This window comes from Manis pentadactyla, chromosome 6 (genome assembly GCF_030020395.1).
Source record: "Manis pentadactyla isolate mManPen7 chromosome 6, mManPen7.hap1, whole genome shotgun sequence".
Lineage (NCBI taxonomy): Eukaryota > Metazoa > Chordata > Mammalia > Pholidota > Manidae > Manis > Manis pentadactyla.
In genome coordinates this window covers 28,386,245-28,404,002 of record NC_080024.1, presented here as the reverse complement: position 1 = coordinate 28,404,002, position 17,758 = coordinate 28,386,245, and the positions used below count along the sequence as shown (strand labels likewise).

The 17,758-nt window shown below is 37.1% G+C and overlaps 1 long non-coding RNA gene across 1 annotated transcript; it reads right to left on the bottom strand.

The window, feature by feature from the left end:
• Positions 1–11,109: 11,109 nt before the first annotated feature.
• On the bottom strand, positions 11,110–16,991 carry LOC130684063 (uncharacterized). Its single transcript, XR_008998194.1, has 3 exons — positions 16,897–16,991; positions 16,526–16,587; positions 11,110–11,224 (listed from the first exon to the last, which is right to left on the bottom strand). It is a non-coding gene; the product is annotated as an uncharacterized LOC130684063 (long non-coding RNA).
• Between the last annotated feature and the right edge of the window lie 767 nt (positions 16,992–17,758).

Below are 17,758 nucleotides of genomic sequence, written 5' to 3'. Positions count from 1 at the left end.
GTAATAAATGCCCATCAGGTGACCTGGGCACAGCCTATGCCATACCTCCTGTGAGACTTTAACACAGTATTTAGGCACTAATAATTCTAAAAGTAATTATTAATGCTTGTGTTGTCATATCACACATTATAAAAGCATGCCAACTTCACCATTTAGCCTTATGGTGTTTTTCAATCAGTAATGCTTGCATTTTTGCCAAGAAAATATAGTGTTAAGTTGTATTGCTTGAAATACTATGTTTTTAAATGTAAACCAGCACTTTGAAAAGTAGTACAAAAAAGAAAACCAAGTAAGCTTGAGAAGGAATATTATCCATACTATTTTAGAATAGTTCTTATTTAAATCAAAATGCCTGCTGTTATATTTTAATGTATTTTGTACATATAAATAAAATCAGGAAAAATGATTTTTATCAGATAGGCTTTGTTTGAAGATTAGGTATTTTTCTAAAACTTGTCCGAAGTTGAAATTTCATATTACCATAAGAATTGATCAGCAGCTCATTTACAATGTGTAAATGGATTTGTAGAGTACTCACAGGGTTTTAGCTATTATTTTTGGACTTGCTGCCCAACCCACATGCAATTAAGTAAGAGTAAGAAAAAAAACACTCATGAGTCATCTATTGAAATCTAGGTTCCACTCCATGACAGCATTTTACTTCTTGATCTCATAATGTTTAGCACATGCCTTGGTCGTAGTCACATAGGTGGGCTTTACCCCCTGCAGTGCTCCAGTCCCCTTTCCCTCCTATGTGAGCCCACTCCCCTTTTAATGAAAAATGCCTCTTTCAGGTTTCTGAGGTCCATTTGATAGACAACTGCTTCAGCACCTGACTCCTCCTTTCCCCCCCAGGGGTTTGAGAAGATGTGGTTTTTTGTTTTTTTAAAAAAATATGTTGTCTGTGCACATAAAACCAGGAATTCAGATTAAAATGGGGGAAAACTAAATTTCCCAACATGTTTGGTGTCACAGACAGAGATAGTATCCTTCCCTAGTGCCTAAGACTGACTTGAGCTTTAACAGATTTCGGACCTGTTTTAGTTTAATCTGATTATATTATAAAGCTAACTCAGTGGCCAGGCCATTCAGGGGTTTCCAGGCAGAACTGACTTTGCAGGGCACCTGACAATGTGTGTGTGTTTCCTAGTTCCCATGGCTCTGCGGATTTAAAAGCATGTAGCAAATAATATTTTTTTGTTAAACCCAGACCTTTCATTCAAGTGTTGTAATGAATAAAAAAAAAGTATACATACTGGAAATAATAATGACTTCTTCATGAAAGTTTGAAGATTCCTAAGGGCATGGAAAAATACAGGAAGGCAAGAAAGTAGCCAAGTTTAAGGATTGCTGCTGGATGTGTATTAGGCTCCTATTTAAGACCTGAATCCACAGGTGAGCATTGATGACTAAGTAAAGATTATGGAAATTATAAACAGAACCTGGTCTATGATTGTATAAATATTACTGGTTCTCCTTTTCTGTTTATTCTTTCTTTTCTTTTTTTGATCCATGGAGTTGGCAGACCTTCACTTACTGGAAAGAATGACACACATGTAAAGAAGACCCTCTTTTCCAATGAAAAGTTATTTCTGTTTCAATAAAATTCAGTAATAACCACTTCCTCTCAAACAGAAGTAATGCCAGTACCACATGACAGAGACACCTGTTCTCAACTATTCTCTTTGGATTCTAGCCGGTTGTTACTACACAGAATGTAAGAAGTTCCTTTGGTGTCGTCAAGATGATTATTTTGACAGACTGTCAGCCTTTGCAAGCCGTGTGTGCTTTTCATCTTAGAGGTAAAATCCTAGCCTAGTTGTATTAAAGTGTTTAACTGTTTTGTTTTCTTCTTGGAAAACAATTTTCATTTACAGTTTGTTTGCTAGCATAATATTATAGATCTCTAGAACACACCTTTAGTAATTTCTCTCTTCTCTACACAGATTTATATTTATGTCTAGAAAAAAAAAATCTCGTTTAACTTAGGGCATCTACCACTGGCCAGCCATGTTAATTGGGCCTACTAAATATTCAAATATTTTAAGAAAACATGAATGGTGTTAAAATTGCTATGATGAAAATATTTGGAAAATACTGTTTACTTAATAATGAAGTATTGAAAAAGATGTTACATTTTTCTACTTTTTAAGGTAAACTTGGATTAAAATTTTTTTTTTTTTTTAAAGAGGTGCCATGATATAATGGAATGCCAGGTTTGGTAGGGAAAGGGGGACATCTCTGAGTTTGTTTCAGTTCCACTGCACATTAACTCTGTAACCTTGGGCAAATCACTTACTCTTTACAGAGCCCCAGTTTACTCATTTATAAAATACAGGCAATAATAGATATTAAGTAAATACAAAGGAGTGGAATTGCCAGGCCCTATGGTAAGTATATGTTTAAAATGATAAGAAATCGTCATACTGTTCTCCAAAATGCTTTTATCATTTTAAAAAAAGAAGTAAACTAGCTATTTTGGTGCTCTGTATCTACAACCCTAGAGAATCAAGTGTAGGAATTGTCTAGGTGATACAGGGAGAGTGTGGACGGAGCAGGTACCCAGGGCACTTGGGTTGAGTTTTGCTTTAGCTTGTCCCTCCCACCTTCTTCCTCAGTCTGATCTCTACTCCTCACAAGTGGATTCTCAGCCTTTAGGTCATTTTTTGTTCTAGTTACTGAACCATCAAACAGAGGCAGGAAGAACATAAGCTATGCCAGGCAAATTTTGGTATTACTCCGTACTTACAGATCCCAGGATGGCTTAACAGGTCACACCAGGTGCGAAGTCAACATGGGTTTGTAGCCTGCATTGACCAGTACCCCCCGTTAGTGTATCAGGGTTGCTTCCTGCTGCCCGTGAGTCCTGGGTCATAAGGCTGGGCCTGCAGCATTGCTCCCACTCCAAGCTCCTTGCTCTGCCTTCCCATTGCTAGCCCATTGGTAGGCTTGGGCTTATCGTTCTTACTAGTCTGTTCTGCCTAAGAACTGCACCTGTGTACTAACCCTTAACTCATTCTGTTACACCCAAATGGACAGATCTAGGGCTGGCCCAAACCCTCCATTTCTGTACTATGTCTTTCACAGTAACACTGTTAGTTGTCTAGAAATTTATCAGTGATGGAGTTAGAGGATGTAAGGTACTAAATATTTTTCTTTCTTTTTAAGTATAATTTGGATCTAAGGTAAGGACAGTTTTCCATTTATTATTTGTACAATGTATACCAACTGATTCTTAGACCTTGGGCAGAAATGTGTTAAGGAGCACAGATATGTGAAGTAAGGGTGTGTCTGTGTTGGTTGGAAACCTCCAGTGTTCCCTAGGTGAAATCTGAAACTGGTCCCCTTACACAGAGGATAAGGAGAGACCTAAGAAAGAGGGAGACAATCTCAGATTGGTAGGTGGCAGGTTTAGTAAGCAAGGGAACTTATATACAAATCTTAGCTTGGACAGCCACAAGATGAGTATATCTCTCTGCACCTGTCCACCAGAATCTTAAAAGTTTATATTGAGGCCCTAACCTGCATTCAGTCAAATATACGATCCATATGGTCTGAACAACACATTACACTCTCAAGGTTGCATCCCGGAAAATGCCTCACCTGTGGAAATAGGGGACAGAGCACAGATTCCAAGGACAGGGGAGGGGATGAGGGTCCAATTGCTGGGGTGCCGCCTAAGGGTCATCTGTCTGGGATCTCTGCTCAGCTGCTCACATGTAGCTATAAGGCAGAGATTTAGGGGATTGGCATATACAGACAAGGAGAAATAACAACATTGTTGGGGACCCCCAAATTCTTTAGAAAATGGAAGGAATTCCTTAAATTTTCTAGTAGAACTGTTGTAAAAGGTAGAAATGCTTGAATGTTTAAGTAGATTCTTGTGAAACATATAATATGTGACAACTCAGCTCTTCAGTTTGATTTATCCTGGCCATATGTGCAGCATAGAAAAACATGTGTATTTTTAGGCTCTTTACCTAAATTTCTTTTGACCTACAAATAATCCCAGGAAAGCAATATAGAAATAGAACATTCCACTAAAGTAATGAATGGGGACCATATAGATTGCCAACAGCTGAACTTAAACATAATGTATCCGTGTGAGGACTGATGTTGATCTGCAGTGAAAGCAGTTGCCTATCATCCCTGCTGAGATTCCCGTGTCATCCCAAACTGCAGCGAGCTTCAGTGGGGGCTCTTCATACTCTGGTCAAGACACATCTCCATTCTTTTTTTTTTTTTTTTTTTAATTTTATTTTGGTATCATTAATCTACAATTACATGAAGGACATTATGTTCACTAGGCTCCCCCCCTCACCAAGTCCCCCCCCACATACCCGTTCACAGTCACTGTCCATCAACATAGTAAGATGCTGTAAAATCACTACTTGTCTTCTCTGTGTTGCACAGCCCTCCCCGTGACCCACGCACACTATACATGCTAATTGTAATGCCCCCTTTCTTTTTTCCCGCCCTTATCCCTCCCTTCCCATCCGTCCTCCCCAGTCCCTTTCCCTTTGGTAACTGTTAGTCCATTCTTGGGTTCTGTGCTTCTCCTGCTGTTTTGTTCCTTCAGTTTTTTCTTTGTTCTTATGCTTCACAGATGAGTGAAATCATTTGGTACTTGGCTTTTTTCACTGAGCATAATACCCTCTAGCTCCATCCATGTTGTTGCAAATGGTAGGATCTGTTTTTTTCTTATAGCTGAGTAATATTCCATTGTGTATATGTACCACATCTTCTTTATCCATTCATCTACTGATGGACATTTAGGTTGCTTCCATATCTTGGCTATTGTAAAGACACATCTCCATTCTGAGTGTCTATTTGCCAAGACAGAGATAAGAATGTGGGGGGAGAGAGAGAAGGGATGTGGGGACCTGGCTTTTCCCTCTGATTAGGACCCTCTACATAGAAGCCAAGAGTAGGGAATAAGTGTTTCTACTTAAGTTGTTTTTGGAAGAGAAGATATGTGAAAAATAGCTAAAAACTGAAACGAGCATAAGAGCAGGCAATAGCATGTAGGGTACAGAACACAACTGCAAACAGCAGTTTAGCAAAGCAGGAGTACGGTGTAGGCTGGACTGGTTAGGGCAGGTTTCTGGATGAAGATGGGTTTGACCCAGCACTTAAGGATGTGGATTGATGGGAAGACACAGGGTGGATGTTTCATGCCCAAAACAGGCTGTGCCAACGGATTTGAAGAGATTTGAGTACTTGTGTCAGAAAAGCCGGTAAGAGTAGGACATGATAATGTAGAGAAATCCATCAAAGCTTGGAAGCGTATGATACCTGTTTTGAGAAATGTTGACTAGGAGCTCTGGAGATTTGGAGAGAGATAATGAAAGCTTTTTAAAATCAATGTGGTAAGCAGAATGGGTAACCCCCAAGTGTCTCACCATTCTATTACCTCCCCCTCCAAGAATAGTACCCCGGTAACAATTTAGCACAAAAAAGATTATTGAATCAGTGTTGCTGCTGAATGAGCTTGAAACACATACAAGCACACATTTTTCTTTTGAGAATGTTTCTATTCTATTAGATATATGAATTATTATTGAAACTAAAAAGTTACATAGTCCCACAGAACAATGAAGCATGTGGGTGATAACCCCAAAAGGAGAGATGATTGTTATGTGTATATAGCAAACAGACTATTTCAGTGTTTGGCTTGAAATGAAAGAGCATGAGTAAACATAGCCTTAGAATTTGAAAACACCCATCTCCCTTCCAGCACTTTTTAGAACAGAAATAAAAGTTTGTGCTTTAAAATATTGGATAGAAAAATTTTATTTTCCAAGTTACAATTGCTACTTGATAGTGTCAATACTTTTGTTTAGTATCTTTCTTTAAAAATTACAGGGAAACAATCTGTTCCAAGAAACTGTGTCCTTTAGTTGTATGTGTGCTATGACTATTTTTCAAATGGCCTATTGAGTAAAGGACATGAATAGGTCATTTAAAAAACAAACAGTGAAAGTGGTTAATAAACCGCTTGTTTTGTTATGTTAAACATAACAAAAGTTCCCTCACTCGTGTAGTCAAAGAAATACAAATTAATGAGATACATTTTGCCTCTCAAGTCATTGAAAATTATTGAGTAAATTTTATGGATAGGGTTATAAATCAGCACACCTTTTTGGCAACTGATGCACATCATAGAAACTGTCAAACTGTTCTTATGCTTTGACCCAGCATTTCCATATCTAGACTTTGGTGCAGAAAGCCCTGTGGTCATCTGGGAGAAAGCCTAGCAGATACAGAGGTATGAGAGCAATATAAAGTCAAGGAAACACTGCAGTTTTCTCCTCAGCTGTACTCTTTTTTTTTTGTGGTAGTTCATTTTCTAATTTTCAACCACGTATTACCAACCAAGTGCCCAAGTCAAATTTACTTGTACGCAGGCACTTAGTCTCAACATGGTTTCTCCCAACTTCATAGTCGAAGACCTAGGAAGGCTCAGACACAAAAGATAAAAAACAAACAACCCAAGTTTGACATATGACTTGTTACCAAAATTACTATAAGGCCAGTAGAACTAACCTGAGAAATAACCTTTGCTTTTTCTTATGAAACAAAGCAGCTGTCACCTGAAACACTTATTAAGAAACTTCCCACCCCTACCCTGACTTAGAGACCCAGAAATCTGGGCATTCCTTTTCAACATAGTCTGCGAGTATTTTAAGCAGCTAGATTACTGTTCTGCACTCTCAATTTTCCCATGTCTCTTCAGATACAAAAAGCCCTAGAAAATATTTGAGTCATCAGATCTTCAATTTGTCCATGTATCTGGCACAAGAAGGTGCCCCAATTACCTCATGCCAAAGAAACTCAGATTTAGACTTAGGTTTGCCAGCACACTCATCTTCTGGACATGGTAAGTTAAGCCCTGATGAGTTGTGCTCACATAATTCACATTGGTAAGTGTATACATATGTCACGTTGTGTTTGATGGATTTAGGTGTAAGTAGACACATGATAGAGTATAGTATAGATATAGATACACTGGAGCTATATAATTAAATTTACATTTCACATACATCTGGACTGTACATCATACCTTATTGAGTTATGAGGCATAAATAAGTTGATATATGTGAAGCTCTTGGCATAGCACTTGACCCATTGCAATCAACCAGTAATTAAGTCAAAGAGACAGAGACCATCAGAGAGAGACAGACAGGACCTGCTAATAAGCATAATGTGTTTGACCAATGCCTTGGTTTGGGCTATTAACAAAAACCACAGAATGGATGGTGAACACAACAGGCATTTATTTCTCATAGTTCTAAAACCTGGGAAGTCCAAGATCAGAGTGCCAACAGATTCAGTTGCTGGTGAAGGACCCCTTCCTGGTTTGCAGACAGCCACCTTCTTGCTGTATCCTAAGCTGCAGAGAGAGAGATCAGCTGTCTTTTGCTCTTCTAGAGGCTAATCCCATCATGGGGGCTCCACCCTCATTATCTCATTACCCCCCAAAGGCTCCATCTCAAAATTCTATCACATTGGCGGTTAGGGCTCCAACATATAAATGTTGGGAGGACACAAAATCAGATCATGACAGGTGAGATACAATATCTCAAGAGTTTGTAATTTATATGTAAGAATATGTCATTAATAATGGGCAGAATTTTAAGTTAAAATGGCAATTTGTAGTCTATGTTCTCTCTCAAATTTTTATTTTGCTTTTCAATTCCTGGACTTTCATAAGCAAAGGGACAACAATCTCAGTAAATGTTCTCTACTTTTTGAGACCTGGAATATTATATACACTACTATCGTTGTGATCATCCTATATATAGCCTTATGTTTCCAGAGATAGCACTGTATATTATTAGAAACGATTTTATATGTGGCATCATATTTTTGGTATTTCAAAAAACATTCTATGAGGTAATAAGGACATTTATTTTTATTTTACAAATAAGCTATAGGAGAATCTGGGGTACCTTAGATTATACAGCTAAAACATTATGGTACTAAATCCTAAATAAACAGTACTGCTTTTCCAAATGCACATTTAGGTTTCCACACCAAATCACACCACATCACATACCACATATCACCTCATCCTATGACATGACATGACATGACATTACATCATGTCAATCCAACAGGCAGTTTCTGACTTATAACACTGCCCTATCAAATGGCACACCCTCCTAAAAATTTCTGCCTCCTATACTCTGTTCCCATCTTCCCAGTCTCAGAAGTTACTTACTCTACTGCTTTGATTCCTTTAGGAAAAGTTCCTGGGGCCTCAGAAATGACGAGCCACTTAATCACCATAGAATTTTTATCCCCCTTAAAAGTGTGCTCTGTTCTTTGCAATTAGATGATCATTTTCCACAATGAAAATGATTGGGGGAAATAACGTTGGGATGACTTTGCCTCTATTCTCCCATCATACTGTTTTACCTAGAGGATGTCACAATATTGTAATCTTCATTTTACTGGACTGTTCTCTGAGGGGGAGTGGCCACATCCATCTCAATCTCTGATTGTGTCATTGCAACAACTTTGGTACAACAGTACCTCTCCCCACACCTTTTATTTTACAAAGAGCAGGAAACTGGGGCTTAAGGGCTAAATAACTTACTCCAGGATTACAGATGATCCTGGTGGTGGCAGAACCTGAATTTGGGTTCTCCCACTCAAGGCCTGTCCATAACATTGCATCATGTTCCTCGGAAGATAGGTTACACTGTCATGGATGTAGTCACGAATGAACTTACAACGGCTCTAGATTTCACCTTTCATTTGCATCATTCCCAACACCATCGAAGCTTTGATTTCACATATATTTGGAAGGTCTCAGCTTGGGTGACAGTCCATGCCATTTCTCAACACTGCCACAAATGTTTTTCTTCTGTTGTGTTCACTCTTGAATCCCATATCATCAACAGATTTGAGATAATCTGTTAGGTTGTATTTATCTCCCTATCTACCTGCTCTGTGTAGATATTGTAACTCCCCAAATGCTCTTTGCATACAATGCATCTTTATGTTTGAATTTCCAACTAATAGTAATTGCTCTGATATAGACATGTTGAGATTAGAATCATAAGGCAAAGTAGAAATGGTGAAATAAACATGATTTTAGAAAGAAAGCTGTCAAAGATCCTGGCCAAACTATTAGGATATGAGACACACCAATTCACTGCCCATATCCCTGAACTTCTGCTTCTCCTGATGTTTGGTTGTAATTCCACCCCCAGGAGTTTCAAATACAATTTTTAGCTGGCACCTACAACATGGGAGCGAATACTAACCCAAGGTTTGGTATCCAGTAAGTACTCATGGGTGTAAACAGCAAATATCCTGTAGCCCAGACTCCTTGGAGCATAACACAAATATAAAAAAGCAATAGATTATTTGAACCTTTCATGAATATGAGAGAACACTAACACAGGGTCTGGTACCCAGTAAGTATTCATAGATGTAAACAGGAAATATCCTATAGCCCAGACTCCTTGGAGCATAGTACACATATGAAAAAGCAATAGAAGAGTATTTGAACCTTTCATGAATATGCTGAATAAAGTAACCTTAGCATCAACATCTTTGCCCCCTTGTAAAATCAAGACATTCTGGTTAACAATAATAGGGTGTTCAGTGTGAAGGTGCTTTCATTACATCTGAATTTAAGAATACATTCAAGGTGTTGGACAAGATTAAATTTTTATTATTCTGAACATTAGGAATATGCCATACTTTATAGTGCTACATTAAAAGAAAATCCACATGTGTATGCATGCACACACACACAAATTTATTACGGAAAATTTCTGGATTCTCTAGACTCCTTGGTGCATCTCCACAGCATTATGCACCGTTACATTAAAATTCTTCCTTTTCATCATTTTTAGCTCTTGACAATTGTTCTGCTTAATTAACTCAACCAGTTGTGGATTACTGCCAGTTATGTTTGCAGAAACCATGGCAGTTTATTAACTCATAAATGCCAAAAGATGACAGAAGCACTGGAGGACTGATAATTAAATGCACCATTTAATTTCTAGCCTATAAGTGGAATTTAGCTTGTATTAGTTTTCAGGTTATTGGCAGTGTGTAGACTCTGGAATAGCACCTTCCCTTGAGTCTAGGCAGTATGTGACCCACATGGGAATCCATGCATGAATCATGGCTAAACTGATTTTTCTATTGCCTCTAACAGTGTGCACAACATTGATGTTTTATTGTGAACCATCCACGAGCAAAAATTTTAAGACCCTTGAAGATATTATAGTAACTTGAGAAGTACCTGCCAAAAGAATCTACCCAGTTATTAAATTAGTCATTAGTACTTATCTTTGTGGCCACTATTTTCTTTGCAATGGGTTAGTCTTATTTTTTTAGGAATAGCAAGAGCTATTTGAATTCTCTTAGAACCTCCTTGTGTTTAAATGTCTAGTTTAACCTGGTAATGTAGCAAAAATAGCAACATGACTCAGGTCACAATGGGATGGTTCACAATAAATTGTATGTGTGGTTACTTTGATATTAGGTTTATTATCTAAAAATTTTTCTACAGATTCTATTTATTGATTTAATTTAGAGTAAATCATTTAAGACATGAAAAAAATCAGATACTAATTTGATTTAAATGTTTTTCAGATTAGGCCAGTGAGAGTTCAATATATAATTGCTAAGAATAGTTTCTTTAGTCTCCAAAGCCTATTCATGCTTCCTTGGAAATATGATATATATATGTTATATTCAACCAATCAAGATACTCTTTTATCAAAAGATACTTGATGTCTAGACAAATATTTTACCAGATCTATTTGTATTCCTTGAACTTTTCTGTGCAAGCAAAAAAGTTTTGTTGAGAAAATAAAAGCAAATTGCATAATAAGACCTTAACACATATTTGACAAGTGTTGGCCTCATAGTTCCAGAATAGAAACCTACTGATAAGATATGAGAGTCAGTAGATCTAGCTTAGCAACATTATGCTCTTTCATTAATTGTACTCCAAGTGTCTGAAGGAAGTGTGCAATAGGATTATGTCATGCTTGGATATATTGGATGTGTGTATACATATTGTACAAATAAATCATTTATCTTCTCACATACATGGAGTTTCTTCAACTAGTTCATCCACTGCTGTTCTAACTTCTGCTTGTACCTTGATTACTCCTAAATTTGTCTTCAGCATCCTACTTTCTAATTTCATGTTCTCTTCAGTCCCCAATTCACCAGTATGTCCTCATGTTCCCTGAAATGGAATACGAAGAGTCAATATTAGTCTCTCCTTCCAAAGACAGTACCCTTCCCTGCCTTCCCATTTCAGCCAACACTATTCCCATTATTTTGGTCCCCAAGACTTGCAAAAAGAAATGGTTTAAACTCTGTCATCCCTTTTACCTCCCAATGCCAATCAGTGACCAACTCCTGTTAATATTTTCCTTCACACTTTCTCTCAGCTTTGTTCCTTCCTGTGTGTTTCCCTACATATTATCATCTTTGTAGGTTGTAGCTGCACTTTCCCCTCTTAACAAACTGTCATGGCTCCTGAAGTCTTCAAAGTCTTAATCAATCTTCTCAAGGTTTCTTGCACTTCTTTTTTTAAAGAGATAAACAAATATATTGAAGTTTTCAATGTTCTTTCCTAACCCATCCCCAAGTTAGTGTCATTCCTTTCCTTATCTAGGTTATATTTCTTTTTTTAGTGTTATTTAGACCATTTCTGAGAGCATATGGCTCCTTGTGCTGAAAGACTCAAAGTAAATCACCCAGACATTTCGTACTGCCTGCAATGTGAACAATCCTTTCGTATAACAAGAATCTCTCTTTTAAAAATGTAATTTCATGAGGAAGTTATCTTTGTGGGAGAAATGAGAAAATGAATGAGAAGGTGCTTAGTAGATCTGTGATGTTCTACATAAATGCTGAAGTGCATCTATAAGGGTAGCAGGGGGTAGTAGGAAAAGTAGATGTGGAAACAGACGACCCAAGCTGAAGTGTCCACTTGCTGCTGTGTGTCCTGCAAGTCACTTAGCTTCTCTGTGTTGCAATTTCCTCACTTAAATAGACCCCATCACTAAAATGGGTGGCTTAGTTTTCCTGTGTTAGGGTTGTTTGGGGGATAAGGATATTTTGCTGACACAAGTATTTGGGAAGTTGTGAATTAAAGAAATTTGTAAAATTTGTAAAAATAGCATAAATCCTTAGAAAATATGAGTTATTGTTATAGTCAGCCCTTAAATCCATGGTGTTGCCTAGTTCAATCAGATGTTTCCCAAGTAAATCTCAACCTACTGAAGTAGTTATTTTCATCCCTAGAATTACTTTTATTGAGGAAACATGGCAATAGATTTATAGAGGTGATTAAGTACTGGGAAGAAGTTGGAAGACTTTTCAAATAATAAAATTCTGTGGCATTCCTTGAGAATCAAACTTTGATCATCAAAGTTCTCAGAAATTCTTGACAGAAGAATGAGTCAACTCTGAGAAAGCCATATAGTTTTGGAAGGACAAAATTGCAGTTATAAGGGCAGAAGGGGCTATGTGTCCAGTCAACATTTGGACAGGGTTGACTCCTGCTCAAAAGTGACCTAATGTTGCCAACAAATTATCCTCCTATCCTATGCCAACAGCTAGATAAGATGATTTTTTTTTTAGAAGACTTTTTTTTTTTTAAAGAGCAGTTTTAAGTTCACAACAAACTTGGGAAGAAGGTACAGTGATTTCTCATGCCCTCCACACATGCAGAGCCTCAGTTTGTGCAGTGCTCCAGTTGTGGCCAATTCTAATAGGTGTGTAGGGATATCTTGTTTTAATTTGCATTTCCTTCTGACATAAGATGTGGAGCATCTTTTTATAAGCTTATTTGCCATCTTTCCATATGCTCATTTGTATATCTTCTTTGGCAAGATGTCTGTTAAGGTCTTTGGCCCATTTTTTTAACTGGTTACTCCCAGTTGTTGAGTTTAAAGAGTTCTTTGTGTATTTTGGGTAACAGTCCTTTGTCAAATGTGTCTTTGAAATATTTTCTCCCAGTCTGTGGCTTGTCTTCTAATTTTCTTGATATTGTCTTTTGGAGAGCAGAATTTAAAAATTTTAAGAATGTCCAGTTTATCAATTATTTCTTCCATGGACCATGTCTTTGGAGTTGTGTCTAAAAAGGCATGACCATACCCAAGCTCATCCAGGTTTTCCTATGTTTCTAGGAGTTTTATAGACTTGCATTTTACATTTAGGTCTATAATTCATTTTGAGTGAATTTTTGTAAAGGGTGTATAATCTATGTCTTATAAAAAATAAAAATTGAATAGATTCAGTTTTTTGCCTGTGGATGTCCAGTTGTTCCAGCATCATTTGTTGAGAGACTGTTTGCTCCCTTGTGTTACCTTTGCTCCTTTGTCCAAGATCAGTTAATTGTATTATTGGGGTCTATTCCTTGGTTCTCTGTTCTGTTGATCTATTCATCTGTTCTTTCACCAATAACACACTGTCTTGATTGCTGTAACTTTATACTAAGTCTCAAAGTTGAATAATGTCAGTCCTCCCAACTATTTTTTCTCCTTCAATATTGTGTAGGCTATTCTGGGTCTTTTTCCTCTCTATATAAACTTTAGTAGATGGAATCTTGAGACTACAGGAAAAGCAGTTCGATGATGGGATGGTATTCAGTTATAATTGCTGCGTAACAAGCTAGTGCAAAAACTTAATGACTTAAACTACAACCATTTGTTAGCTCAGACATCTATAACTGGGCAGGGCTCATCTCTGCTCCGTGGAGCATTAGCTGAGGCAGCTCAGTTGGGCTAGAGGATCCATTTTTGACATGATTCACTCTTATCTGCCTACTTGGTGCTGGTTGTTAACCTGGAATATCAGTTGGGTTTGGGAGCTGACTCAGAGTTGTCCCTGTGTGAGTTTCTTTACAGGCTTCTTGGACTTCTTCAGAGCACGGTGGCCAAATTCCAAGAGTGAAAGTGAGTCCCTAGAAGTGAAAGTTGCGAGTTACTTAAGGCTAGAGTTCATGTCCATGTATTTTATAGGCTGAGAAGTCATAGACCCCAAATCAAGGAGAGGAAACTCCCCTGTACCTCTCAAATGGGAAGAGTGTCAAATAATTTTGGGTACATATTTTAAAACATCTGCAGATAGAGAACAGAGGGCAGAAGTCTTAGATGGCAAGGTCAAACTGGGGTGTTGGCTATTAGGGAAGAAGTTCTTAACTAATTACTCAAGAAACAAATGAAAAACACTGGGTATTTAACAAGCCAGGGCAAATAAAGACTTAAGAAAGAGGAAGCCGAACAGTGCCAAACACGTAATTGTCCAGCCTCTTAATTTTCTTGAGGCTTTATCTTGACTGAGGTGGGCCTTGAGTTTATTATTTTCTTTAATCCTCAATAGGAAAAATTTAAAATTTGTTGTTGCTTCCTTTTCATTATTTTCCCTTAAGCTACAAATCAATTACTGAGTATTTTATAAGACTTTGCATATTAACAATTATAAAGTGAATGTGATAGTAGTATATATGAAAGTATTCTGTAAATGCTAAACTTCCTGTCTTTTGTGAAGTTTTGTATAGCTGATAAAACTTTCTCTGCTTTTGTCATTATATCATTTAATTCACACACAAACACACAGTAGGCAGGTTATTATTAATAACAACCCTTCCAGAAAAAACAGAAAAACAATTGTGTATGAGCCAGTGCACATCAGTTTGGGGCCCAGACAGAAGCCCTGTCGTTACAGAACACCTTTTCTTTTCCGTGGTAACTGACTAATCCCTGTGTTCAAGTGGCCAGGTTTTCCCTGCTGCTATCTGCCTCTGCTTCCCAAGTTCCAGCCACAAAACCCTCCGGACTGAGCTTTGGAGGCCTAATTTCTTCCAGCTTTCCAAGTGTAACAGTCAGGTACTCAGCAGAAACATTGCCAGTAGTTTGATGTGGGCCTTTGACCTCTGGGTTTGATGAATGGGATTCCATCCTGGGATGGAAATGGAAAGTTGTTCTATTAAACAATCTGCAAACTCTGTTTTAATTTCTAAACCTCTTCGAGCATGGCAGCCTTATGTGGAGCTGGAGATGTGATTTTAGAGCCATCAGCAAACTTTCATCCTCTACCTCCCTTTAAAATATCTTCCCATTAAAGAGATGGAATCTTTAATGAATGATGCTGTGTGAACTGGTTGGGTATTTGGAAAATTGTCAAATAGCCATTAAAAACAATTCAACACTTTAAAAAAAAGGGTTAAATGTAAAATTATGAAATAGTAGGAAAGAACTAGGGAAAGATCTGTTGAAAAGATACTCTAATATTTAGTGTGCAATTTTTTCTGTTGGCACAAAGCTAAGGAAGAAACTGTAAAAGAAAAGATTGATAAATTTAGATACCTAAAAAATTTTAAAACGTCTGTACTGATTAGACATTACAAAGGTTTAAATGTACAAATCAGGTTAAAAATAAAGTTGGAAAAATATTTTCATATTTATACCAGAAAAAGAATTCATATTATAAATACAGACAGTGCTTTTCTACATAAATAGGAAATACTCAAACTCACCATAGTCCTTTGCTCACTCACAGACTATGGTCACAAGACTAAAATAGGAATAAAAATGATGATGGTAATAGGAGAACAATACTACTTTTAATAGCCAACATTTTTTTTTTGAGTGTTTCCTTGGACCAGTCATTGTTCTTACAGCTTTATGTTTATTTACTCATTTAACTTTTTCAACAAACTTTTGAGGGAGGTACTCTTATTTTCTCCATTTTACCACTGAGATTAAGACAAAGAAAGGCCATTATGTAATTTGTTCAAGGTTACACAAATAGGAAGTGGCAGAGCCATATTTCAAATCCAGGTTATCTAGCTTCAGATTGTGAACCACTTCAATAAGAATAGGAGATTTTAAAAACAAGTGATACATTGGCCAATAAGTGGATACAGTAGTTGATGTTATTAGTAACCAATGAAAATTAAAGCAATAATGACATGCCATCTTTGCTTAACTGACAAGATTCTAAAAAATAATGCCGATGAAAGCAAGTTTAAGAAAATGCTTCACTGAGACTGTAAATAGTTTCAATTTATAAATATCCACAATAAGTCTTAAATTTGAGCATATCATTTAAATTTTGATTTTTAAAATTTAAGACAATGCAATGATTTACATAAAAACACATTCAAGAAAAGCATCACAGTGATTTTTTTACAATAGTTTTTTAGAATAGTTACTAGAATTTTTTAAAATAAATTTTTGTGTCCAGAATATTTTATCATATAATAAACATATGGAAAGTACAGAAAATTAAATAATAAAACCCACCCAGCCCAACATTCTTATTGAATCTCTTTGTTTCCCATTCTTTAAAAAATATAGGACAAGTCCAATTTCACTTTAAAATTAAATTATGAGTAGACAAAAGATTAGGTAAAGGAATCTGGGCTGATCTTTATTCTCCTCTTTGCAATTTTCCCACATTTTTAAGGTTTCGAGCATGTATTATAATAAGAAAAAGGGTGACTAAGAATTTTTTTAAATGTTTAATTTACCTTGGGTTTCCAGAGATGGGGGGACTGGTAACACATCTATTTCCATTTCCTGTTTAAAGGCCCTGTTGAAATGAGAGAAAATGTTATACTTATTTAAAAGAATCACTTTACAATAATGGAAACAACATTTAGTACACTAAAACTTCTGAGAAATTTTTGGAATGTTAAAGCAGGTATAACTACAAACACAGAAATACAGATGCATTCACAGACACACGAAGCAAAAGCAGTAAAAATCATACATAAGTTTGGGATCAAAATGCTTGAAAAGTCTTAGAGAAATCATCAAGGCAATTAAATTACATTGATGATTAATCTATTAACCTCAAATGAATAGATTTTAGCATTTTAGTTGCCCTTCCCCCACATACGGAGCAGCAGATAGCAGGGATTTTTGCTCCCAGTTGCCCTCCAAATTCCTCTTTAGAGATGGCGTGGTCTGCTCCAGAGAAGCTCAACAGGAAGTGGAGCCTAGAATGAAGCATAGCAGAGCTTCAGACCTTCAGTCCTTCCCAACAAAGAGAAAGAAGCACACCACTAAAACGAGGAAAGATGCCTATACTCTGAAATGGAAAAACAACCACAGAAACAAAAGCAGCCCTCTTCAAAGTAAGGTCGTCCATGAGCCATTGTGGGGTGGTCAGCCTAGCAGCCTGCTTGTCCCCATATCTTCACCTTTCAAAGTAAGCTGCCTGTTGACACCCTGCCCCTTCATTGCAAAGGATAACGCACTCTTCATTGAAGAGAAATACTGGGCTAACACACCTCCCAACCTCCCATGAAGTCCACTCCAGCTGCATGTACCAGTCCGTCTAGCTAGTGGTACCCAAACTTGATCTTATATGAGAGTTCCCCAGGAGCTTGTTACAAATGCAGATTTCTGAACACCCAGGCCTGGAGACTGGGATTCAGCAGGTCTGAGGTAAAGTCCAAGAATATGCATTTTAACATACATGCCAACTAATTCTGATGCAGAATGTCATTGTGTGACACGGTGGACCTACAAATGATAAAACTCAAATGAATGAAACACAGCAAGAACCTAAACAAAACTGCCAGAAATAACCAGATTAATTTCCTTGGGGCCATGATTTACTTGGGAGTTAGTCTCTTTATCCTTAAGATCCTGATTTTCATTTGTGAATGGGGATGATCAGAACTGTCACTTTTCACTGGTTTTAAGGATTGACAAGATCTTATTTGCAAAGAAATTCGGTGGGTGAGTCCCTTATC